This window comes from Misgurnus anguillicaudatus, unplaced genomic scaffold (assembly GCF_027580225.2).
Source record: "Misgurnus anguillicaudatus unplaced genomic scaffold, ASM2758022v2 HiC_scaffold_29, whole genome shotgun sequence".
NCBI classification, from domain to species: Eukaryota; Metazoa; Chordata; class Actinopteri; order Cypriniformes; family Cobitidae; genus Misgurnus; species Misgurnus anguillicaudatus.
Genome location: NW_027395279.1, coordinates 5,168,959 through 5,196,529, shown reverse-complemented (window position 1 = coordinate 5,196,529; position 27,571 = coordinate 5,168,959). Strand labels below are relative to the sequence as shown.

The window sequence follows — 27,571 nt, the reverse complement described above, 5'->3', positions numbered from 1 at the left end:
AATTTCAGTAACAAGTCAACAAATTAAATATACAAACACACTAAACTATAGCAATTGAACTGTTATACTGTCAAACACTGTCAACCCCAATATTGTACAAAAATGTTAACCAAAAGCAATATCAGTAATGCAATCAATTAATAAAGGTAAATGTTACAATGTGGTAAGATTCAAAGAGGAACTTGGCAAACCAAAATATTTTAATGACCTTTAAATGTAGTCTATTCAAATAGCAGTTACAACAACAGTCAAACTTAGAATATTTTACTGATATATTAAAGTACTGTACTAAAATTTCACCGTTAAAACAGTCAAGAAATTAGATATACAAACACACAAGACTATAGCAATGGAACTGTTGAACTGTTAACCTCAATATTTTACAGAAATGATAACCAAAGGCAATATTACTAATGCAATTAATTAGTAGAGTATAGGCAAATGTGAAAAGACTCAGATTTAAATGTAATACGTTTCAAAGATGAACTTGCTAAAACAATTTTTTTTTTACTGATATATTAATGACTTTTAAAAGTACTGTAATGTGTATTATCTATTATAAGCAGTCTAAAAGACTATAGGAAATTATGTAATTTTAAAACTATAGTAAATTATTGTGTGTTGATGGTGTTGATTTCCCAACGCAGTCCTCTAATCAACGTTGCTTTGTGAAGACACTCAAGGCAGCAGGGCACACTGGAGCTGTAGGTAGTTCTGCTCTCACTCTTTCTGTCAAAGCAAAAAGTTAAAGGGACGTTCTGTTTTGGGGAAAGTCAGTGTTTTGGGGTTAGGGCAACAGATTGGCTGGGTGGGGTAAAAAAATGGGTCGTTTTTTTTGGGTAGAAATTATAGGCTTTTTTTTAGTTGAGTCAGTGTTTTTTTTTTTTGGGTTTCCTGGCAGTTTTTAAGAGGCAAGCTGCTTGGGTATGCATTGCATGTTTTGCAGTGTTTAAATGCAGTTTGCGTTTGAAGAGGAAGCAAGCAAGCAAGCAAAGCAGCAACGTTTTGAAATGTGCAGCCAGGTTTTTGTGAAGTAAAAGTACAGAGTAGAAGAGAAGCAATGATTTTAGCAAGATAAAAGTTTGAAAGAAAATGTATATAAAGGTCAGGACAGGACATAACAAACACACACAACACAAAGAGAAAAAAAACAAGTTAGTTACATTCTAAAGTCAAAAAAGCACGCATATTACAGAATGATTAACAGTAAATACTTAATTGTACAAAACATACTGCAGGACAAAAATAAGTTAACATTTTTGTTTTAAACTCAAAGTATTAAGATCATATTACACTCCAATATCAGTTTTTGAAAAGGCTGAATTATATTATCTTGGTTACACAGAATATAGGTCCAGTCTGTATGTCCATTCTGTTAAGGGTGGGGCAGTCAAAAGCTGATGCTCTGTACAGAGTGTTAAGTGTATGACACAAACTGACTCTGATTTCTTCTTTTAAAATCATATAATATTTTTTAGGGGTGTCACAATTAATCGATTGTGCGATGCATCGCGATGCAGGGGTGGACGATTCTGCATCGATGCAGTAATAACCCATAATCGATTATAGCCTGATGACGTCATTCGTCGCGTACAGGTATGTGGCGGTAGAAAAAATGCCGGAGGGTTGTGAGACACGAGTGATAAAAAATGCACTTAAAGTACTTAAGTACTAAAAAACACTAGACAGTTTTATGCACTTTTAGTTTTTCCTAATGTTGCTGCTGTCTGCTGTTTACAGAACAAGTTTGTCTTGTTTCCTAATAAGTAGTATACTTTAGTATACTTCTTAAAGACAACAAAATAAAAAGGAGTTTTCATACTGTATCTGCCTTCTTACATTCATCAATATAAATGTAGCAATGTGCAGTAATAAAAAAAAGGATGCAATGCATCGTGATGCATCATGATGCATCGTAACATCGAATTGAATCGAATCGTTAACTTAATAATCGGAATCGAATCGAGGAACCAGTGAAGATTCACACCTCTAATATTTTTCATATTTCCATGCAAACTGCTGATTAAATTTAATAGTGTATGTTCCTTCATGAGGTCATAAAGTAACCATGCAGTGAAAATCAATTGTGCATTGCAGTTACTAGATGCTACCTTTAAACCATATTGGCTTTGCCATTTTGGCAGAAACAAGGATGCGACTACACATGGGTTTGTTGTGTTCAGATTGACTAGACAGCAGGACGATGTATGATCTTATGTTTTGGGCATGTAATGCGCAATATTCTGACAGCCAGGTATGTGATACAGTGGGGCAAAAAAGTATTTAGTCAGCTACCAATTGTTCAAGTTCTCACACTTAAAAAGATGAGAGAGGCCTGTAATTTTTGTCAAAGGTACACGTCAACTATGAGAGACAAAATGAGAAAAAAAATCCAGAAAATCACATTGTCTGATTTTTTTTAAATTTATTTGTAAATTATGGTGAAAAATAAGTATTTGGTCAATATCAAAAGTTTATGTCAATACTTTGTTATATACCCTTTGTTGGCAATGACAGAGATCAAACGTTTTCTGTAAGTCTCCACAAGGTTTTTACACACTGTTGCTGGTAGTTTGGCCCATTCCTCCATGCAGATCTCCTCTAGAGCAGTGATGTTTTAGGGCTGTCGCTGGGCAACTCAGATTTTCAACTCCCTCCAAAGATTTTCTATGGGGTTGAGATCTGGAGACTGGCTAGGCCACTCCAGGACCTTGAAATTATTCTTATGAAACCACTCCTTCTTTGCCCGGGCGGTATGTTTGGGATCACTGCCATACTGAAAGACCCAGCCACGTTTCATCTTCAATGCCCTTGCTGACGAAAGGAGGTTTTGAGTCAAAATCTCACGATACATGGCCCCATTCATTCTTTCCTTAACTCGGATCAGTCGTCCTGGTCCCTTTGCAGAAAAACAGCCCCAAAGCATGAGGTTTCCACCCCCATGCTTCACAGTAGGTATGGTGTTCTTTGGATGCAACTCAGCATCTTTCTCCTCCAAACACAAGAAGTTGAGTTTCTACCAAAAAGTTATGTTTTGGTTTCATCTGACCATATGACATTCTCCCACTCTTCTTCTGGATCATCCAAATGCTCTCTAGCAAACTTCAGACGGGTCCGGACATGTACTGGCTTAAGCAGGTGGACACATCTGGCACTGCAGGAATTGAGTCCCTGGCTGCATAGTGTGTTACGGATGGTAGCCTTTGTTACTTTGGTCCCAGCTCTCTGCAGGTTATTCACTAGGTCCCCCCATGTGGTTCTGGGATTTTTGCTCACCATTCTGGTGATAATTTTTACCCTATGGGATGAGATCTTGCGTGGAGCACCAGATCGAGGGAGATTATCAGTGTTCTTGTATGTCTTACATTTTCTAATAATTGCTCTCACAGTTGATTTCTTCACACCAAGCTGCTTACCTATTGCAGATTCAGTCTTCCCAGCCTGGTGCAGGTCTACAATTTTGTTTCTGGTGTCCTTTGACAGCTCTTTGGTCTTGGCCATAGTTTAGTTTGCATTCTGACTGTTTTAGGTTGTGGACAGGTGTCTTTTATACTGCTAACAAGTTCAAACAGGTGCCATTAATACAGGTAACTAGTGGAGGACAGAGGATCCTCTTAAAGAAGAAGTTACAGGTCTGTGAGAGAAAGAAATCTTGCTTTTTTGTTATTGACCAAATACTTATTTTCCACCATAAATTGCAAATAAATTCTTAAAAAATCAGACAATGTGATTTTCTGGATTTTTTTCCTCATTTTGTCTCTCATAGTTGAAGTGTACCTATGATGAAAATTACAGGCCTCTCTCATCTTTTTAAGTGGGAGAACTTGCACAATTGGTGGTTGACTAAATACTTTTTTGCCCCACTGTATGTAGTAATTTTTTAATCTGTACAAATTTTATGTTGAGTAATATTATTCAGCCTTAGGAAAATTATTTTAATAAAATCCCAGTCATATCTCCCCCATTGTTAAAGCAATAGTTTGTCTAAAAATTAAATTTTTATGTTTATCAGCTTACCATCAGGCCATCCGAATTGTAGGTGACTTTGTTTCTTCAGTAAAACACAAATGTAGATTTTTAACTCCAACCGTTCAGTCTCTCAGTGAATATGCATGTGGATGGTATCAAAATTTGATAGAGAAAAATAACTCTGCGGCTCGTGACGACACATCAATGTCCTAAGAGATAAAACTGAACCAACAGGTTGCGAACCAACTTCATAGGTGCATACTGCCACCTATTGTATCGGGTGCACTGCATGAGGGTGCATAAGCACTATACGGGGCACCGATATAGTAGGTGGCGGTATGCTCTTATGAAGTTGGTTTGCAACCCACCCTTAAACACCAAGAAGAAGATGTGCACACACGTACTCCTTTAGGCATAGTGCTGTATTGAAGGTAAAAAAATTATATAAATACTTTTCGGTTTCTTGCACAAACCGATCGTTTCATGTCTTAGGACATTGAGTTGTCGTCATGAGCCGCAGAGTTTAATTTGGATTTGTCTGTACATTCCTCTATCAAGTTTTGTTACCACCCACATGCATTATACATCTGACAGACTGAAACAGTTGGGAGTTAAAAATCTATATTTGTGTTTTACTGAAGAAACAAATTCACCTACATCTTGGATGGCCTGGGGGTAAGCTGATAAACATAAGATGAACTATTGCTTTAAATGTGAAATATGTAACTGTTACTTACAAAGATGAATTAGATGTCCAATCTAGGAAAAACAAAATCAACAAAAACGACAAATTAGTTCAAAGTAGGCATGACCACATTTACAGTGTATTTAGAAAGTACTTAAACCCCTTTACTTTATTTGCAAATTTGTTATGTTTGCATTAATCCTTTTTATAATTTATATATACCTCAAGAATTTAAAATTACAAATTCACCTACATCTTGGACGGCCTGGGGGTAAGCTGATAAACATAAGATGAACTAATGCTTTAAATGTGAAATATGTAACCGTTACTTACAAAGATGAATTAGATGTCCAATCTAGGAAAAACAAAATCAACAAAAACGACAAATTAGTTCAAAGTAGGCATGACCACATTTACAGTGTATTTAGAAAGTACTTAAACCCCTTTACTTTATTTGCAAATTTGTTATGTTTGCATTAATCCTTTTAATAATTTATATATACCTCAAGAATTTAAAATTATATTACTTTCCAAAGATAATTGTTGTCACAATATTAAACACTGTGGACTGGTTTCACAGACAAGCCTATTAAGCATCTTTAAAAAGCACTCCTTTGAAGAAGACATTACTGGTGTGTATCATAAGACAAATCAATGGCACTGGCATATCTTAAGATGTGTTTTACTAAACCTTGTCTGTGAACCTGGGGGTGTGTTAATAAAAGTCCCATGTCAGATGCAGCTTTTCAAGGCCTAATTAAAATCTTCTGACTCAAAAAAAAAAGAATTTAAATCATTCTCATTAATCAACATCTAGTACCCCATAATGACAAAGTGAAAACTGAATTTAAGACATTTCTGTAAAATGTTTTAAAGGAAAAAAATAATTTCACATTTACTTAAGTATTCAGACCCTTTGCGATAACACTAGAAATTTTGTTTAGGTGCCATTTATGTGTGTTGATCAATGCCGAGATTTTCTACACCTTGACTCGAGTCCACTGAGATATCCTCACTAAAACTTTATGAAAATGACCCTAAGCAAAGAACAAGGACAACACAGTAGTGGTTTAGGGACAACTATGTGAGAAATGGACCAACCAATGCCCTGACTTCAACCTCACCAAGCATCTCTGGAGAGACCTGAAAACGGCTGTCAGCCGACAGTTCACATCCAAACTCACTGAGCTTGAAAGGATTTAAAAGGAAGAATGGCAGAAATTCCTTCAATCCAGATGTGCAAAGCTTGTTGCGTCATTCCCAAAAAGACTTGAGGCTGTACTTGCTGCAAAAAGTGCTTCAACTAACTACCAAGTAAAGTGTCTGAATAATTTCATTTTTTTTTCTTTTAAATACATTTAGACATTTCCAAAATCCTGTTTTCAGTTTCTCATAATGGGGTACTGAGTGCAGATTAATAATAAGAGAGGGGGGGGGGGGGGATTATTGTAGTATCAGATTGAGACCTAACAAAATTGAACTGTGTAGGGGGTCTAAATAGTTTCTAAATACAAAGGTCCACAATGTGCAGTATTATGTCATTCAAACTTCAGTGTTTCTGCTGTCCTATAATAATTGGTAAAAATTAAGTATTGATCTTATTTAGTCGTACCCAAAATGATCTAGTTAGTCACATATGCTTCAGAATAAACAATTAATTATATGATATTCCTGTTCAAAATGTTCCCTTTCCTGTGGTATTAATGTAAAGATTGTTAATTTAATAAATTATCGCATCAGGCAACACAATAGAACCTAAACTGTAAAATGCCATCTTCAGAATTAAATTTTTTTTAACTCACCCCCTTGTCATCCAAGATGTTTGTCTTTCTTTGTTCAGTTGAATACAACCAGACCTATATTAAATAATACCCTGGCTGTTCCTTGCTTTGTAATGGCTCTGATCAGAGACCAAATGTTTAGAAGCTCCAAAAACTGCATCCATCCATTATTAAAGTAATCAAAATTTAATGTATCCAGTGGGTTAATAAAAAAACAATTCATATTTTGACCTTTTAGTTACAAAACATACCTTAAATAAACAGACAATAAAACATTTAGTGTCTAACGACTGTCAGTTTTGTCACAACTCATGATGAAACACAAGAACCAATAACATTTTACATACCACTATATTTAAATCTATAGTTGATTTTGTTTTATAAAATTACGTATATGTAACTAATCACTAAAAGTGCTCAGAACTAAACTTTTTCTTATAAACCTTATACTTTGCTTCTAAATACATTTATTAAACCAGTGGGTTGTATATGGATTACTTTAATGATGGATGGATGGACCTTTTTGAGATCGTAAATGTTTGGTCCATGATCAAACTTATTACAAAGCAAAAAGGAGCCAGGATATTAATAATTAGAACTCTGATTGTGTTCAGCTGATGAAAAAAAGGCATAAACACCTTAGATGTCTTAGATGGGGCTAAGTAAAAAAATCTATCATTTTTATTTCTGAAGGTGGAGTACATTTTCAATAAAGTCAGTTTTACTTTCAAACTAGGAGTGTAACGGTTCTCGGTAAAGAATCGAATCGTCCTGTTTTCCGCCCATAGTTTGGGACGCACGTGCACCGTGTTTAATTCGACCACACATTTCTATTATAGTTTGGTGAAAAAACGATGCATAAAAAAGCTAATGTATGGTTCTGAATAATCTCTGCATGTGTTAAGGTGAGAGTACCTGTGCATCAACTCGAAGTATGCAAATTTGTTGCCAACCTCACAGTTCATCCTCGCGTGTTTGTGTGTTTCACAGACCGTTTAGCACGGCAAACAAAGGAGAAAAGACGCTAACAGAGTCATGCCCAGCTGCATTTAAGTCTACTGCAGCAACGATGCTCAAGAAAATGTGGACAAAACTGTAAAATTCGGAAGTGCTGTATGCCTAAGGCAATACATCTAATATGACGAGTCGCTTTACACGTCATCACCAGGGTTTTGTTGATAGCACACGATCGCAGGTGAGACAGAAACAGCACAAACTGCCTTCTGTGTTTGAATTTTAACAAACCTATCTTCTTGCAAAAAAAAAACTTGAGGATAGCGGCATAGAATATAAAAAGTAACCCAGTGTTCTAAGCTATTTTATGTTCATATTGAATTGCACAGTAAAGCTGGTATATAGTATAATAATACAAGTGCTCTTAAGTGAAAATGTTGATTTTGCCAGAGGTTAAAAACGGCTTAGGTTTTTATTTTTGTAAAGCAGCCTGTTGTGACCAATGTGTACTGAAACTGTGACCCTAAGCCGTGATACGCACCGAAACGTGAGTAATTTGAACCGTTACACCCCTATTTCAAACATGCTGAAATGGCCAAAACTGACAAACAACAATAAACATTGGTAAACAATATCTGTTACATTAACAGAAAAACAATGTTATAATGTCATTAGGCAATTACTGATTCAAAAGTAATTGAAAATGACTTACCAAATGTGGATGGCTCTGAAAAGAGCCTTTGGGTTCGCTATAAAAAATTGTATTAAATAGGTGCTGTTGCCCAGCAAAACCAGAATTTTGGCTGAGGTCTAGAGAAAATCAAACAGAAGAAAATGAAATGGTCACTAAATATCTAAATAAAATATGTCACAGCTTGTACATTTGGTAAGAATTTGACATTCAAAAATAATACTTACTTAGCTAAAGCAGTTAAAGTTTTCAAAAGAGCAAAAGAAAGAAAAATTAAACATTACTACTTAAATATCATGTGCAAGGTTAACTGTTCAGAAAAAAAGTATTATGTTGCAACAGAGATTCTTATATAAATGACTTACCACAAAAATGTCTAGACAGCAAAAAAATGATGTAACAAAAGTACAGGGGAAAGAGAAAAAAAACCATACATTATTATCAAATCATAAGGGTTGATATACCAACCATATTCTTTTTACAATAGTATATTTTATAAAGTATATTTTGAGGAATTGCCTCCAACATATTAATAAACGTTACACTAGAAAAAAACGCATGTATTTTGTGTACTTCCCCCTACCTAGGCTCTTTGTTCAAACATTTTTTCGTCTCTCTCAATTAAAATAACAGTGAAGCTAATGCTGCGTTCCAGACAGGCTTTTAAACTCGTGAGTTACGACTTCAAAACCACGACTCACGACCCTATGCATTCCAGGCAGCCTGTAACTCGTGTTTTTACAACCTTCTACCGGTGAAAGTGCACTGGAACGGCAGTCAAACCCGTGACTTCCCACCCATGAACTCGTACTGGATCGATGTACTCCCAGTTCAGAGTCGTGAGTCGTGGTTTTGAACTCGTGAGTTACGGGTTACCGGTGTTGTGTCGAAGTCTGTTCCCCCTATTTTTCCCTTCAGTGTAGTGTTTTTATGGCGTTTTTATCACGTTATAGGTTTTATTATTTATATATTTAAAGTTTTAATGGCTACTGATGTGTGCATTTCTGTAATGTATCTGTATTGTTCTTAATGGTAAGTCAATTATTTTTACAGTATGAATCATATCATATGTATAATATTTATTTATTTATGTATGCAAACATTACATTTTTAAAACAACCAGTAAAGAAAAAAAAAAGAAAAAGACAGGCTATATTTTAAAAGAAATACCCTAATAAAAAACTGTCAAATGTATGAAATATTTAATAAATTGTATTATAAAATACATGATATTATGCCTTTTTAGTATAACCAATTCAAATATTTAATCTTTCTAAATGTAACGTGATGAAAACGCTATAAAAGCACTACACTAAAGGGAAACATAGGGGGAACTGAGTTCGACACAACACCGGTTCCCTGGAACGCAGCATAACAGTGGCTGAATCCCAAACCGCCTACTTCCATACTACATAGTATGTAAAAAGCGCTACTTTGCGTACTATATAGTATGGAAGTAGGCGGTTTGGGATTCAGCCACTGTTAATAATGCGGAAGCTCAAGCTGGGCGCGAACAGATATGTAAAGGCTAGATGGCTCGTCCGCGATGCTGGCCAATTGAGTGCAACGTCCGCATTTTGGCGGCCATCTTACGACAGGGCGCTCGCTCACTCGTAGCATTGAGTTTTAATGATGCAGGTACTTTTAAATGACCATAACTTGCTTAATTTTTTACCGATTTTCAAACGGTTTGGTTTGTTATAAACGTCAATGATGTACCTATGACACTGCATACCTATACTAAAAATAAAAAATAAATTCATGAAACATGTTAAAGCATCCAGAATTATAGCCACGTTAATAACGTTTGTAAAAACCCAAACCGTTTGAAAATCGGTAGAAAATTGAGCAAGTTATGGTCATTTAAAAGTACCTGCACCATTAAACTCAATGCTACGAGTGAGCGAGCGCCCTGTCGTAAGATGGCCGCCAGGTGATGCCGTTAGGGACTCCGCCATGAGCCATCTAGCCTTTATATACATATCTATGTTCGCGCCTACCAAACGTATCTTAAACAAATAAGTTAAGTTACCATAACATCAAAATGAACGTAAAAACTATGATAAAATATGAAACAGGTCAAAAACTCATGAACAAACAAGGCATTTAAGTAAAGCCTCGCCTGCAGATGTCACTGTAGCTTCGAGTAACGTAACGTTATGTTATTCTTCTATAGACGACACCATGCATTTATTACATATAATTGCATATGTTAGTCCACAACTTAAGTGGTTGTTCCTACCATCCATATAACCTCGGTTAAGTTGATTTTTGTTACCAAAAACAGGCAGACGCCTGAGTGTCTGACAACCACTTAAGTTAACGGTTACCTTTTCCCTCACTGAAATTGTTCGGTCGGTCCGTCCGTTTAACGGTTCACATTAACAATATATCAAACTAAAATCATATAAACAATAAAAATGGGCTTTAGCCACAATTTCTTAGGCTACAATTATTTGAACTATCCGTTTGTTTTTTTCCAACGCATAATTTACCTCAGAAAACAATGATAGCAGAAGATAATCCGTTATATTTCTTTATTGTTTAAACGTAAGTAATATTACACTCATCTAAATTAACAATCGACATATTTAAAGTCATCAAATTGATTAATCCACCGTCTGCCTGTGAAATTTTAAGACTTTTATGAGGAAATTTGACTTACCTCAAGAGATAGCTGAGAAAGTGGCGCTCGCTCAGTGAACAAGTAGAGGTAGCTGCAGGCTGGAGCAATGGGCGTGGCAAGAGGTCGGAAAGAAATGGGGCGTGCCACGAGGAATGGGGCGTGCCGTAAGGTCTTTTCAATTGGACGCGAAAAGCTTCCCGATCCTCATAAAAGCGAGCCATAAACTTAACCACTATATATTATGTTGCTTGCTGATGTATGTATATAATTTTTTTTAGCGTAACACATACCACAACACTCACACGCTGTTTGCTGATTCACTCACTTCTTTTACTGCTTTATTCAGTACAGAACTCACTCTAATATAGAACACTGTTGCCCCCTAATGGCAACTCTTCATATAGCACAACATTTAGCTGCATATATAACACTATGCAAAACACATTTCTTTCACTGTAAAAATAACAATAATGATATTGAGAATTCATTCAAAAGTACGTTACCTTCAACACCTTCTGTATGGCGCGGTTTACATGACATCATCACCACCGCAACTTTTCCAGGATCAATCATTAAAAACAACATTCATAATGTTTGTGATAAATGCACTTTTTGTAAAACAAAGATATTAAACATTTATTTTTGTATTGCCCTTTTTCGATTTCATTTTGGACTGACTTCAAAATAGATATTCCTAAAATAGAAATTCCCAGTATTAGATAGAATTTAGAACCTCATGACATTTTACTTTGTTTCCAAAACCAATATTTTTCTTGAAAAAAAATTATATAATTAAATTATTTTGTCGACGTTTTATATGCATAATACACAAATAAAAGAAACCCTCATATATTACCTTTTATAAGACCTCGCAGTATACTTTGAAACCCTTTCAAACATGAGATCACAAAACAAAACGTTTTTGAAAATATAACTACTTTGATTCATAAACTTTTGTTTTTGTATTAATTTGTATTTTTCATTTTATACTTGTTATTCTCCGATTTACACATTTTGAGCTGTATTTACAATGCTTTGTATTCATCGTTTTTTATTGCATTATACTTGAAATGTCTGTATTTGAACTAAATAATAAAATAAAAAAATAATTAAAAAGCAAATTATTATTTTAAAGATAAAAATATTTCTAAAAGTAATGTTATTTTTTATAAAAATGGTACAGCAAATGTTTTGGCTGTATAAAGGCATATACGTGTTTGATCAAACACTCACCATATAATTATTAAATGAAGTAAAAACGGTTTAATAAACTTCTTTTAAGCAAAACAAACACCATTTTATCCAAAAAACATTTATTCAATCATTTTTACAATACTTTTTTTGAAACGTCAATTGTTGTCATCAAAGGCTTGTGTTCTTGTGTTCAAAACTCATTCATTCGAACAGAAGCCATCAAACTCTCTATCTAAATAGAATGCACTGTGACCCCCTTCATGGCGAACCGCGCAAAGTCTGTGGCTTTGCAAATGGCTTTGTATCTTGCGATATTCGGTCTAACAACACTGAGAGCACAGAACGGACATCGACATAAATCGCCGACTCGGATGTCTTCGATGCAAATGCAGTCATTCATTTTTCTCACTGTAACATGTATCTGTCAACAACAATTAAATAATCCCCGAAGCTTAAAAGACGTCAAGCAAAGAGACCATCAAATTATATCGCACATGTATTATATCCATCTTCTTTCCTTCAAAAAAAAATTACGGATTCTTTTTAGCTAAAGGAAATGACGTATAACTATGGTTACGGCTGATTGGCCAACGCAGTTGCCAGGAGGAAGCTCCTTTGACCAATGAGAAACCTCTTACCACGCCCCTACCTCCCGCCGCGCCCCTACCTCTTGCCACGCCCATTGCTCCAAGCTGCAGCTACCCCTGTCTCTCAGTGAAGGCAAAACCAGTGAGAACCGGAAGCAAGCTCATTAGCTATACAGACTCTCGTCCAAAGCTGTCGTCTCATTGGTTTGAATTAATCACGTGATGTTACCTAATACCTGAATACTAGTCGTGTATCAAAAGTATTTCAAAAATATATATAAAATATTATCACATTTGAGCTTTGGATACGGGGCAGACAATATTAAACCATAATATTAAAAATAATAAAACAAGAAAAGCTTCCTTAAACAGTGAAATAAATGAAAATAAAATAAATATAATGCTATCAATGGCCATATGAACTCATTTGCTCTTATATATATAAAATGCTTATCATTTTGTTCGTTATTTTATTTAATTGATTAACTTTGAGAAATGCCCAAAATGGACAATTCTACAATAAATTGATAAATTCTTTGCCTTAAACAGTGCTTCCCAAACTGTGGGCCGCTGCCCCCCAGTGGGCCGTCGCAGTACTGCGGGGGACCTTGACTAGGCTAAATAAAAAAATCATGTGATATTAAAGCGTATTTATGTATATATTGTATATTTGTTTATATTTATTTCATTTTTTTATTATACTGAGGTGAGATACATTGCTTAAACGTTTTTATATATATTTTTTATATTTTTTAACATAGTTATGTAATTCATTGCAATAGATTTATGAACTATTTGTGAGCTATGTAGCTTCTGTTACACACTTTTGGGTGGTTTCCCAGACTGGGATTAGCTTAAGACAGGACAAGGCCTTAGTTTAATTATGAAATATAACTAGTTTGAATAAACATGCCTTACTAAAAACATACTGGCGTGCATTTTAAGGAAAAACAAAGGGCACTGATGTATTTTAAGATATGTCAGTGCATGTTGTTTTCAGTTTGGACAGCTCTTATATTTATTTTAGTCTAGGACTAGTCTAATCCCTGTCCGGGAAACCACCCCTTTGTGTTATAATGGTAAATACTATGCAGAAAGTATGTAGTGTTATGGTTTTATATATGAAGAGTTTCGTTGCAAAACGAGATAACCACCATTTTTTTAATTGTTCAGAAATCTTGTTTTTTGGTTGTGCATTCCAATTAATTTCAATTCAACTGCAGTTGTTTTGTTTTGATTTAAACCTTCATAACTTAAAAAATACAGCTAAGTAGCACCATAAAACAAAATAATAATATGATAACATAATAATAAACATATTTTCACAAAAATGTAAAAAAATTGATTTATCTCGTTTTGCAACGAAACTCTTCATTTATTTGTAAAGAATTTTTACGTCATCTTTCAACAGAATATAAAATACTTTCCATAGTTCTCATGATTCACATGAGATTCTTAAAAACTGGTTATTAAATGTTGGTAATGTGCAAAGAGACAATCGGCTTTATTAAAAATATATGTTATACTACAAATGGGGGGGGGGGGGGGTCGTGGAGCTTTTGCTATGTTTTTGGGGGGGCTTACCAGTGTTAAGTTTGGGAAGCTCTGGCCTAAAATATTACACAGTGATAAGATGGCACTGATAGAACTGGAATATGCTGGATAAGGTGACTGTGACTAAAATGGGCAGAAAAATTACTGGATCTGATGTTAAAACCATCTCCAATCTTACAGACCAGTATACCCTCAATCTGGCATTGAGGATACTGGATGATCCATCCCACCCACTTTTCTTAGAGTTCTTCTTACTCCCATCTGGATGTAGATTTCGATTGCCATCAACAAAAACGAAACGTGCCATTACATCATTTGTACCGAGGAGCATTCAGTTACTGAACAGATCAGACAGAGGCACAAAAATAATTTTTTATAGACATTTTTAATTAGACAATTTTAATTAGCTATCGATTTATTTAGATATTGGACTTATTTTAGGCCATTATTATTGCTATTATTATTGTCTTGTGTTGTTTATGTTTTGTTTTTTTATGTTTGCAATGTCGTTGGATGTTTGTTAATGTGGCTTCCTTGAGTGCAGAATAAATTCCCTTCCGGGCAATAAAGGTATCAATCAATAGGTACAGACACACTATCATCAGTGTCATTATCCTAGTGACTATTTGTGAACCTCTTAAATGGCAAACAATTCACATAGATGTTGCAGTAAAGCACCAGCTGGGAAAGATCAAAGGTCAACATCCTATTTATCTTGTCTAAAACATAGATAAAGGAAAAGATGCATCAATATTCACATAAAAACAACAGCAGTGTGCATTAAAGTATACTGTGTATCAGTTCCCAGACGTAAAAAAACATGAATATCATTATGCATTACATTATTGTTCGAAAAATGCTGCATAAATGTTTTCCCAACTAATAATGAATTTAAATATATTGAAGTTTCAAGCATCAAAACCTTCATGTTTACTGCATACTCTGATCTTGTAGCTAACAATTACATAGCAACTGCATAGCAGCATCCTAGCTAATCATCCTAGCTAGCCTCATATTAAATCAAGCTAGCCCTGCTGAACAAAGCAGCATACCAGCAAGACCAGCATATGTTGTGTTTTGGTGCTGGTTAGCTACTGAACACAAGCTAAACCAGCATCAGCACCAGCATTAGCACCAGCTAAACCAGCACCAAACAAGCAGTAGCACCAGCATCCCATGCTGGTCATACCAGCAAGACCAGCATATGTTGTGTTTTGGTGCTTGAAACCACCAGCTAAACCAGCATCAAACCAGCATAATTTCCACGCTGGTCCATGCTGGTGTGATGCAGTTTTTTCAGCAGGGAGCTTCATGCTAAACTATAGGCTATAGCTTTGTATTAAATCATGCTAACTTTATGCTAAATCATGCTAACTTCATTCTAAATTATGCTAACATAATGTTAACTTTGTTAAATGATGTTAAATCGTGTTAGCTTCATGTTAAGTCATGGTAACTTTGTTTAATCATGCTAGCATCATACTAAAACATGCAAACAGCTAGACTAAACTAAACTTCTCAAGTAAACGTTTATCCTGTGAAATTGTTAAAAATGTTCAGACTCGCTTTTTCAAGCCAACATAAAGTTTGTCTTCAAACTTTAATATCTAGTTATGTTGGCTTGACAAAGCCAACATACTGTTCTTCGATCTAAGCTTATTATTATTATTATTATTATTATTCTTCTGTTCATACTTTTTACCAATTGTAACTCCTCCTAGAGCTTTCAAGCTACACCCACAAAACTTTACAAAACTTTTAAGACTGGTCCGTAGATAGGTGCTATGCCTTTTCTAACTGATGGGACCTACCGAATTCCTAAACGGGGCGCTCAAACACCCCAAATTTTCCATTGACTTAACATTGCGACAAACTTTGACGGGTCATAGCTGCAAGCGAGAAATTTGTACAAACTTGTGGGTTACCACATTTGCAGAGGCTGGCAGGCTCTGTAAGAACATACATCACATTGGGGTGTAAGTTTCACCCCTGGGGTGTAGGAGGCCCCCAAAATTCCCCATTGACTTATAACGGGGCAGGAAACACGCCCATATAAGGGAATAAAAACGTTCCAGATGGAATATCTTCGCTTTACAGTGTCATAGAGACATGGGGGTGGGCTCATTTTACTCAGGCATCCAATCAGTCTCTCTGGATCATCCCATAGCAATTAAGCCACGCCCCTAGCAACCATTTTTGGGCACCCTAGCAACATCTCCCATAGACTTCCATTATAAAATGCCCAGATGGATATCTTTGCAGCACAGTGTCACAGAGACATGGGGGTGGGCTCATTTTACTCAGGCATCCAATAAGTCTCTAAGGATTCTTATTGAGCTATTAAGCCACGCCCCTAGCAACCAAATATGAGCACCCTAGCAACATAATAAACAAAGCCTTATATCTCTGGATCCGAACATCATAGAGACATAGGGGTTGGGTCTTTTGGTCATGTTAGCTTCATGATAGCTTCAAGCTAAGTCATACTAGCTTCATGCTAGTCTCATGCTAGCTTTATGCTAATTTCATAATAAATCTTGCTAACTTCATGCTTATTCATGTTAGCATCATGCTAGCTTCATGCTAATTCATGTTAACATCATGCTAGCTTAATGCTAATTCATGTTAGCATCATGCTAGCTTCATGCTAATTAATGTTAGCATCATGCTAGCTTCATGCTAATTCATGTTAGCTTCATGCTAGCTTCATGCTAATTCATGTTAGCGTCATGCTAGCTTAATGCTAATTCATGTTAGCATCATGCTAACTTTATGCTAATTCATGTTAGCATCATGCTAGCTTCATGCTAATTCATGTTAGCATCATGCTAACTTCATGCTAATTCATGTTAGCATCATGCTAGCTTCATGCTAATTCATGTTAGCATCATGCTAGCTTCATGCTAACTTCATGCTAATTCATGTTAGCATCATGCTAGCTTCATGCTAATTCATGTTAGCATCATGCTAGCTTCATGCTAATTCATGTTAGCATCATGCTAGCTTCATGTTAGCATCATGCTAGCTTCATGTTAACATCATGCTAGCTTCATTTTAACATCATGCTAGCTTCATGTTAATTCATGTTAGCATCATGCTAGCTTCATGCTAATTCATGTTAGCATCATGCTAGCTTCATGCTAATTCATGTTAGCATCATGCTAGCTTCATGCTAATTCATGTTAGCATCATGCTAACTTCATGCTAATTCATGTTAGCATCATGCTAGCTTCATGCTAATCATGCTAACTTGATGCTAGCTTCATGTTAATCATGTTAGCTTCATGCTAGCTTCATGCTAATTCATGTTAGCATCATGCTAATTCATGTTAGCATCATGCTAGCTTCATGCTATTTCATGTTAGCATCATGCTAGCTTCATGCTATTTCATGTTAGCATCATGCTAGCTTCATGCTATTTCATGTTAGCATCATGCTAGCTTCATGCTATTTCATGTTAGCATCATGCTAGCTTCATGCTAATCATGCTAACTTGATGCTAGCTTCATGCTAATCATGTTAGCTTCATGCTAGCTTCAGGCTAATCATGCTAGCTTCATGCTAAATCAGGCTAGCTTCATACTTAAACATACTAACAGCCAGATAGCCTACTAAACTAAACTTCTGTCAAACAGTTTTTAACATTCAGGCCAGGCTTTGTCAAGCCAACATAAAGTTTGTCAACAAACTTTTCTATCTAGTTATATCTTATTCTTATGTCTGCACGTTTTTTCGGCGCGTAACTCGTCCCGCACGGTTTGTCGTAGTCCCATGAAAGAGGGCTCAAATCGACCGGTTTATTGAGGAGAGGTGTGCTATGACTTTTATAAGCGATTGGGTGCAGGATTTCCGAAAGGTGGGCGAAAAACCACCCGAAAAATCCCATTGACTTAACATTGCGCCCAACTTTGACGAGTCATAGCTCCGCTCGAAGATTTTGTAGAAACATGTGGGTTACAACATTTGAAGAGGGTGGTAGGCTCTGTAAGAACATGGATCGCAATGGGGTGTAAGTTGTACCCCTGGGGTGTAAGAGGTGCCCAAAAATGCCCAATGAAAAGTCAATGGGGCAAAATCCCATAGACTTAACATTGCAAAAATTTTGACGGGTCATAGGTCTGAGCGAGGATTTCATAGAAACATCAGGGTTACTAAATTTGAATAGGGTGCTAGACTCTATCAGGACGTCCCCCACAATGGGGTGTAAGGTTACCCTAGCAACAATTTTGGGCACCCTAGCAACCTATACCATAGACTGCCATTATAAAATGCTCAGATGGATATCTTTGCACCACAGTGTCATAGAGACATGGGGGTGGGCTCATTTTACTCAGGCATCCAATCAGTATCTTAGGATCCTTAAAGACTTACTAAGCCACGCCCCTAGCAACCACTTTTGAGCACCCTAGCAACATAAAATTCAAACAGTTATATCTCGACATCAGAACATTGTAGAGACACGGGGGTTGGACCGTTTTACTTGTGACTCGGAGTGTAATCACTGGGCACATCAATGGCCACTCCCAAGCCACGCCCCTAGCAACCAAATACAATACCCTAGCAACAGAGTAAACAAAGCCTTATATCTCCGCATCAGAACATCGTAGAGACACGGGGGTTGGACCGTTTGACTCGTGACTCGGCGGGTAATCACTATGGGATGTCAAATTTTTCCCTAGCAACCAAATACAGTACCCTAGCAACAGAGTAAACAAAGCCTTATATCTCCGCATCAGAACATCGTAGAGACACGGGGGTTGGACCGTTTGACTCGTGACTCAGAGTGTAATCATTATGGGATGCCAATTTTTTCCCTAGCAACCAAATACAGTACCCTAGCAACAGAGTAAACAAAGCCTTATATCTCCGCATCAGAACATCGTAGAGACACGGGGGTTGGACCGTTTGACTCGTGACTCGGCGGGTAATCATTATGGGATGTCAATTTTTTCCCTAGCAACCAAATACAGTACCCTAGCAACAGAGTAAACAAAGCCTTATATCTCCGCATCAGAACATTCTAGAGACAAGGGGGTTGGACCGTATGACTCGTGACTCAGAGTGTAATCATTATGGGATGCCAAATTTTTCCCTAGCAACCAAATACAGTACCCTAGCAACAGAGTAAACAAAGCCTTATATCTCCGCATCAGAACATCGTAGAGACACGGGGGTTGGACCGTATGACTCGTGACTCTGAGTGTAATCATTATGGGATGCCAATTTTTTCCCTAGCAACCAAATACAGTACCCTAGCAACAGAGTAAACAAAGCCTTATATCTCCGCATCAGAACATCGTAGAGACACGGGGGTTGGACCGTTTGACTCATGACTCGGCGGGTAATCACTATGGGATGTCAAATTTTTCCCTAGCAACCAAATACAGTACCCTAGCAACAGAGTAAACAAAGCCTTATATCTCTGCATCAGAACATCGTAGAGACACGGGGGTTGGACCGTATGACTCGTGACTCAGAGTGTAATCATTATGGGATGCCACATTTTTCCCTAGCAACCAAATACAGTACCCTAGCAACCGGATAAACACAGCCTTATATCTCCACATCAGAACATCGTACAGACACGGGGGTTGGACCGTTTTACTTTTGGCTTGGAGTATAATCATATATGGTCCCCAGAATTTTGCCACGGCAAGCACCACTCACATTTTCTTCAGGAAATGTACCTATCTAGTTAGTGGTGCTTGCATTTATGCAAGGCATCACTATTATTATCTTGCATACTTATTATTATTAGTGGTGCTTGCATTTATGCAAGGCATCACTATTACTATTCCTCATACTTATTATTAGTGGTGCTTGCATTTATGCAAAGCATCACTATTACTATTGCTCAGGGATATTATTAGTGGTGCTTGCATTTATGCAAAGCATCACTATTGTTATTGCTTTCGGTTATTATTATTCTTCTTATATCTGGACACTTTTTCGGCACCTAACTCGTCCCGCACGGTTTGCCGTAGTCCCATGAATGAGGGCTCAAATTGACCAGTTTATTGAGGAGAGGTGTGCTATGACTTTTATAAGCGATCGGGTGCAGGATTTCCGAAAGGGGGGCGAAAAACCACCCGAAAAATCCCATTGACTTAACATTGCGCCCAACTTTGACGAGTCATAGCTCCGCTCGAGAATTTTGTAGAAACATGTGGGTTACAACATTTGAAGAGGGTGTTAGGCTCTGTAAGAACATGGATCACAATGGGGTGTAAGTTGTACCCCTGGGGTGTAAGAGGTGCCCAAAAGTGCCCCATTGACTTATAATGGGGCAGGAAACACGCCCATATAAGGGAATAAAACCGTTCCAGATGGGATATCTTTGCTTTACAGTGTCGTAGAGATACGTGGGTGGGCTCATTTTACTCGGGCATCCAATCAGTCTCTCAGAATCATCCCAGAGCTATTAAGCCACGCCCCTAGCAACAATTTTGGGCACCCTAGCAACATCTCCCATAGACTGCCATTATAAAATGCCAGGATGGATATCTTTGCAGCACAGTGTCATAGAGCCTTGGGGGTGGGCTCATTTTACCCAGACATCCAATCAGTCTCTCAGGATCCTTATTGAGATATTAAGCCACGCCCCTAGCAACCACTTTTGAGCACCCTAGCAACATAACATTTAAACAGTTATATCTCGACATCAGAACATCGTAGAGACACGGGGGTTGGACCGTTTTACTTGTGACTCGGAGTGTAATAACTGGCCACATCATTGGCCACGCCCAAGCCACGCCCCTAGCAACCAAATATGAGCACCCTAGCAACCGAATAAACAAAGCCTTATATCTCCGCATCAGAACATCGTAGAGACACGGGGGTTGGACCATTTTACTTGTGACTCAGAGTGTAGTAACTGGCCACATTGTTGGCCACTCCCAAGCCACGCCCCTAACAACCAAATATGAGCACCTTAGCAACATAATAAACAAAGCCTCATATCTCTGGATCCGAACATCATAGAGACATGGGGGTTGGGTCTTTGAGTCATGTTAGCTTCATGCTAGCTTAATGCTAAGTCATACTAGCTTCATGCTAGTTTCATGCTAGCTTAATGCTAATTTCATAATAAACCTTGCTAACTTCACGTTAAATCATGCTAGCTTCATGCTAACTTCATGTTAACTTCTTGCTAATCATGCTAACATCATGCTAGCTTCATGCTAATCATGCTAACATCATGCTATCTTTATGCTAATCATTCTAACATCATGCTAACTTCATGCTAATCATGCTAACATCATGCTAATCATGCTAACATCAGGCTAACTTCATGCTAACCATGCTAACATAATGCTAATCATGATAACATCATGCTTATCATGCTAACATCATGCTAACTTCATGCTAATCATGTTAGCTTCATGCTAACATCATGCTAGCTTCATGCTAATCATGCTAGCTTCATGCTAATCATGTTAGCTTCATGCTAACATCATGCTAGCTTCATGCTAATCATGCTAGCTTCATGCTAATCATGTTAGCTTCATGCTAATCATGCTAACATCATGCTAACATCATGCTAGCTTGATGCTAATCATGCTAGCTTCATGCTAATCATGCTAGCCTCATGCTAATCATGTTAGCTTAATGATAGCTTCATGCTAATCATGCTAGCTTCATGTTAGCTTCATGCTAGCTTCATGCTAATCATGCTAACATCATGCTAACATCATGCTAGCTTCATGCTAATCATGCTAGCTTCATGCTAATCATGTTAGCTTTATGCTAGCTTCATGCTAGCTTCATGCTAGCTTCATGCTATTCATGCTAACATCATGCTAGCTTCATGCTAATCATGCTAGCTTCATGCTAATCATGTTAGCTTCATGCTAGCTTCATGCTAATCATGCTAGCTTCATGCTAGCTTCATGCTAACTTCATGCTAATCATGCTAACATCATGCTAATCATGCTAGCTTCATGCTAATCATGCTAGCTTAATGCTAGCTTCATGCTTACTTCATACTAATCATGTTAGCTTCATGCTAATCATGTTAACATCATGCTAGCTTCATGCTAATCATGCTAACATCATGCCAACTTCCTGATAATCATGCTAACATCATGCTAACTTCATGCTAATCATATTAACATCATGTTAGCTTCATGCTAATGATGTTCGCTTTATGCTAGCTTCATGCTAATCATGTTAACATCATACTACCTTCACGTTATTTATGCTAACATCATGCTAGTTTCATGGTAATCATACTACCTTCAATAAACAAAGCCTTATATCTCCACATCAGAACATCGTAGAGACACAGGGGTTGGACCGTTTGATTCGTGACTCGGAGTATAATCATACATTGCCCCCAGAATTTTGCCACGGCAAGCACCACTTCACATTTTCTTCAGGAAATGTACCTATCTAGTTATTATTATGTTGGCTTTGAAAAAGCCAACATACTGTTATTGCTATTAAACTTATTATTATTCTTTCTTATCCCCCCAAAATTTCTGACACTAACTCGTCCTAGAGCTTTCAAGCTACATGCACCAAATTTTCCACAGACCTTCAGACTGGTCTGACTTAGTGTGCTATATCTTTTCTAACTGATGGGACCTTCCGAATTCCTAAACGGGGCGCTCGAACACCCCAAATTTCCCATTGACTTAACATGGAGACAAACTTTGACGGGTCATAGCTGCGAGTGTGAAACTTGTAGGAACTTGTGGCTTACCACATTTAAGAAGGCTGACAGGCTGTGTAAGAACATACCTCACAATGGGGTGTAAGCTGTACCCCTGGGGTGTAAGAGGCCCCCAAAATTTCCCATTGACTTATAATGGGGCAGGAAACATGCCCATAAAAGGGAATAAAAACGTCCCAGATGGAATATCTTCACTTTAGAGTGTCGTAGAGACATGGGGGTGGGCTCATTTTACTCAGGCAACCAATCAGTCTCTTAGGATCACCACAGAGCTATTAAGCCACGCCCCTAGCAACAATTTTGGGTACCCTAGCAACATCTCCCATAGACTACCATTATAAAAAGCCCAGATGGATATATTTGCACCAGAGTGTCATAGAGACATAGGGGTTGGCTCATTTTACTCAGGCATCCAATCAGTCTCTTAGGATTCTTATTGAGGTATTAAGCCACGCCCCTAGCAACCAAATATGAACACCCTAGCAACATAATAAACGAAGCCTTATATCTCTGGATCTGAACATCATAGAGACATGGGGGTTGGGTCTTTGGGTCATGTTAGCGTCATGCTAGCTCCATGCTAAGTCATATTAGCTTCATGCTAGTTTCATGCTAGCTTTATGCTAATTTCATAATAAATCTTGCTAACTTCATGCTAAATCATGCTAATTCATGTTAAATCTTGTTAGCTTCATGTTAAATAGTGTTAGCTTCATGCTAATCATGCTAACTTCACGTTAAATCATGTTAGCTTCATGCTAATCATGCTAACCTTATGCTTACTTCATGCTAATTATGCTAGCCTCATGCTAGCTTCATGCTAATCATGCTAACATCATGCTAGCTTCATGCTAACATCATGCTAGCTTCGTGCTAATCATGCTAGTATCATGCTAGCTTCGTGCTAATCATGCTGCCATCATGCTAGCTTCATGCTAATCATGCTAGCTTCATGCTAATCATGCTAGCATCATGCTAGCTTCATGCTTATCATGCTTATCATGTTAACATCATGCTAACTTTGTGCTAATCATGCTAGCATCATGCTAGCTTCATGCTAATCATGCTAGCATCATGCTAGCTTCATGCTAATCATGCTAGCTTCATGCTAGCTTCATGCTAATCATGCTAGCTTCATGCTAGCCTCATGATAATCATGCTAGCTTCATGCTAATCATGCTAGCATCATGCTAGCCTCATGATAATCATGCTAGCTTCATGCTAGCCTCATGATAATCATGCTAGCTTCATGCTAATCATGCTAGCATCATGCTAGTTTCATGCTAGTCATGCTAACATCATGTTAGCTTCATGCTAATCATGCTAACATCATGCTAGCTTCATGCTAATCATGCTAGCATCATGCTAGCTTCATGCTAATCATGCTAGCATCATGCTAGCTTCATGCTAATCATGCTAGCATCATGCTAGCTTCATGCTAATCATGCTAGCTTCATGCTAATCATGCTAGCATCATGGTAGCTTCATGCTAATCATGCTAGCTTCATGCTAGCTTCATGCTAATCATGCTAGCATCATGCTAGCTTCATGCTAATCATGCTAGCTTCATGCTAATCATGTTAGCATCATGGTAGCTTCATGCTAATCATGCTAGCTTCATGCTAGCTTCATGCTAATCATGCTAGCTTCATGCTAGCTTCATGCTAATCATGTTAGCATCATGCTAGCTTCATGCTAATCATGCTAGCATCATGCTAGCTTCATGCTAATCATGCTAGCATCATGCTAGCATCATGCTAGCTTCATGCTAATCATGCTAGCATCATGCTAGCTTCATGCTAATAATGCTAGCATCATGCTAGCTTCATGCTAATCATGCTAACATCATGCTAGCTTCATGTTAATCATGCTAGCATCATGCTAGCTTCATGCTAATCATGCTAGCATCATGCTAGCTTCATGCTAATCATGCTAGCATCATGCTAGCTTCATGCTAATCATGCTAGCATCATGCTAGCTTCATGCTAATCATGCTAGCTTCATGCTAATCATGCTAGCATCATGGTAGCTTCATGCTAATCATGCTAGCTTCATGCTAATCATGCTAGCTTCATGCTAGCTTCATGCTAATCATGCTAACATCATGCTAGCTTCATGCTAATCATGCTAGCATCATGCTAGCTTCATGCTAATCATGCTAGCATCATGCTAGCTTCATGCTAATAATGCTAGCATCATGCTAGCTTCATGCTAATCATGCTAACATCATGCTAGCTTCATGTTAATCATGCTAGCATCATGCTAGCTTCATGCTAATCATGCTAGCATCATGCTAGCTTCATGCTAATCATGCTAGCATCATGCTAGCTTCATGCTAATCATGCTAGCATCATGCTAGCATCATGCTAGCTTCATGCTAATCATGCTAGCATCATGCTAGCTTCATGCTAATCATGCTAGCATCATGCTAGCTTCATGCTAATCATGCTAGCATCATGCTAGCTTCATGCTAGCATCATGATAGCTTCATGCTAATCATGCTAGCATCATGCTAGCTTCATGCTAATCATGCTAGCATCATGTTAGCTTCATGCTAGTCATGCTTGCATCATGCTAATCATGCTAGCATCATGCCAGCTTCATGCTTATCATGTTAGCATCATGCTAAATCATGCTACCTTCATACTTAAACATTTTAACAGCCAGATAGCCTACTAAACTAAACTTCTGTCAAACCGTTTTAAACGTTCAAGCTACGCTTTTTCAAGCCAACATAAAGTTTGTCTTCAAACTTTAATATCTAGTTATTTTTATATCTTTATTCTTATGTCGCACAAATTTCGGCGCGTAACTCGTCCCACACGGTTTGTCGTAGACCCATAAAAGAGGGCCCAAATTGACCAGTTTATTGAGGAATGGTGTGCTATATCTTTTTTAAGGGATCGGGTGCAGGATTTTCGAAAGGGGGGCGAAAAACCACCCGAAAAATCCCATTGACTTAACATTGCGCCCAACTTTGACCAGTCATAGCTCCACTCGAGGATTTTGTAGAAACACGTGGGTTACAACATTTGAAGAGGGTGGTAGACTCTGTAAGAACATATATCACAATGGGGTGTAAGTTGTACCCCTGGGGTGTAAGAGGCACCCGAAATTGCCCATTGACTTATAATGGGGCAGGAAACATGCCCATATAAGGGAATAAAACAGTTCCAGATGGGATATCTTTGCTTTACAGTGTCATAGAGATAAGTGGGTGGGCTCATTTCACTCGGGCATCCAATCAGTCTCTCAGGATCATCCCAGAGCTATTAAGCCACTCCCCTAGCAACAATTTTGGGCACCCTAGCAACATCTCCCATAGACTGCCATTATAAAATGCCCAGATGGATATCTTTGCATCACACTGTCATAGAGACATGGGGGTGGGCTCATTTTATCAGGCATCCAATCAGTCTCTCAGGATCCTTACATAGGTATTAAGCCACGCCCCTAGCAACCACTTTTGAGCACCCTAGCAACTTAAAATTCAAACAGTTATATCTCGGCATCCGAATATCGTAGAGACACGGGGGTTGGACCGTTTGACTCGTGACTCAGAGTGTAATCATTATGGGATGCCAATTTTTTCCCTAGCAACCAAATACAGTACCCTAGCAACAGAGTAAACAAACCCTTATATCTCGGCATCAGAACATCGTAGAGACACGGGGGTTGGACCGTTTGACACGTGACTCAGAGTGTAATCATTATGGGATGCCAATTTTTTCCCTAGCAACCAAATACAGTACCCTAGCAACAGAGTAAACAAAGCCTTATATCTACGCATCAGAACATCGTAGAGACACGGGGGTTGGACCGTTTGACTCGTGACTTGGGGTGTAATCACTAGTGGACGGCAATTTTCTCCCTAGCAACCAAATGCATTACCCTAGCAACAGAGTAAACAAAGCCTCATATCTCGCCATCAGAACATCGTAGGGACACGGGGGTTGGACCGTTAGACTCGTGTCTCGGAGTGTAATCACTAGTGGATGCCAATTTTCTCCCTAGCAACCAAATACAGTACCCTAGCAACAGAGTACACAAAGCCTTATATCTCCGCATCAGAACATCGTAGAGACACGGGGGTTGGACCATTTGACTTGTGACTCGAAGGGTAATCACTAGTGGATGCCATTTTTTCCCTATCAACCAAATACAGTACCCTAGCAACAGAGTAAACAAAGCCTTATATCTCCGCATCAGAACATCGTAGAGAAACGGGGGTTGGACCGTTTGACTTGTGACTCGGCATGTAATCACTAGTGGATGCCAATTTTCCCCCTAGCAACCAAATACAGTACCCTAGCAACAGAGTAAACAAAGCCTTATATCTCCGCATCAGAACATTGTAGAGACACGGGGGTTGGACCATTTCACTTGTGACTCGGCATGTAATCATTAGTGGATGGCAATTTTTTCCCTAGCAACCAAATACAGTACCCTAGCAACAGAGTAAACAAAGCCTTATATCTCCGCATCAGAACATCGTAGAGACACAGGGGTTGGACCGTTTGACTCGTGACTCAGAGTCTAATCACTATGGGATGCCAATTTTTTCCCTAGCAACCAAATACAGTACCCTAGCAACAGAGTAAACAAAGCCTTATATCTCCGCATCAGAACATCGTAGAGAAACGGGGGTTGGACCGTTTGACTTGTGACTCGGCATGTAATCACTAGTGGATGCCAATTTTCCCCCTAGCAACCAAATACAGTACCCTAGCAACAGAGTAAACAAAGCCTTATATCTCCGCATCAGAACATCGTAGAGACACGGGGGTTGGACCATTTCACTTGTGACTCGGCATGTAATCATTAGTGGATGGCAATTTTTTCCCTAGCAACCAAAT

At 38.0% G+C, this 27,571-nt stretch overlaps 2 long non-coding RNA genes across 3 annotated transcripts in view; both read right to left on the bottom strand.

Annotated features, from left to right (window-relative positions):
- The window catches only part of LOC141362774 (uncharacterized), a 254,486-nt gene that overhangs the window by 149,437 nt on the left and 77,478 nt on the right, over positions 1-27,571 (bottom strand). The window lies entirely within an intron of this gene.
- On the bottom strand, positions 180-8,447 carry LOC141362902 (uncharacterized). 2 transcript variants are annotated; one of them, XR_012368477.1, is made up of 4 exons: positions 8,102-8,447; positions 4,988-5,009; positions 4,707-4,728; positions 180-919 (listed from the first exon to the last, which is right to left on the bottom strand). It is a non-coding gene; the product is annotated as an uncharacterized lncRNA (long non-coding RNA). The 2 variants fall into 2 exon arrangements; XR_012368478.1 differs by having other exon boundaries at positions 180-916.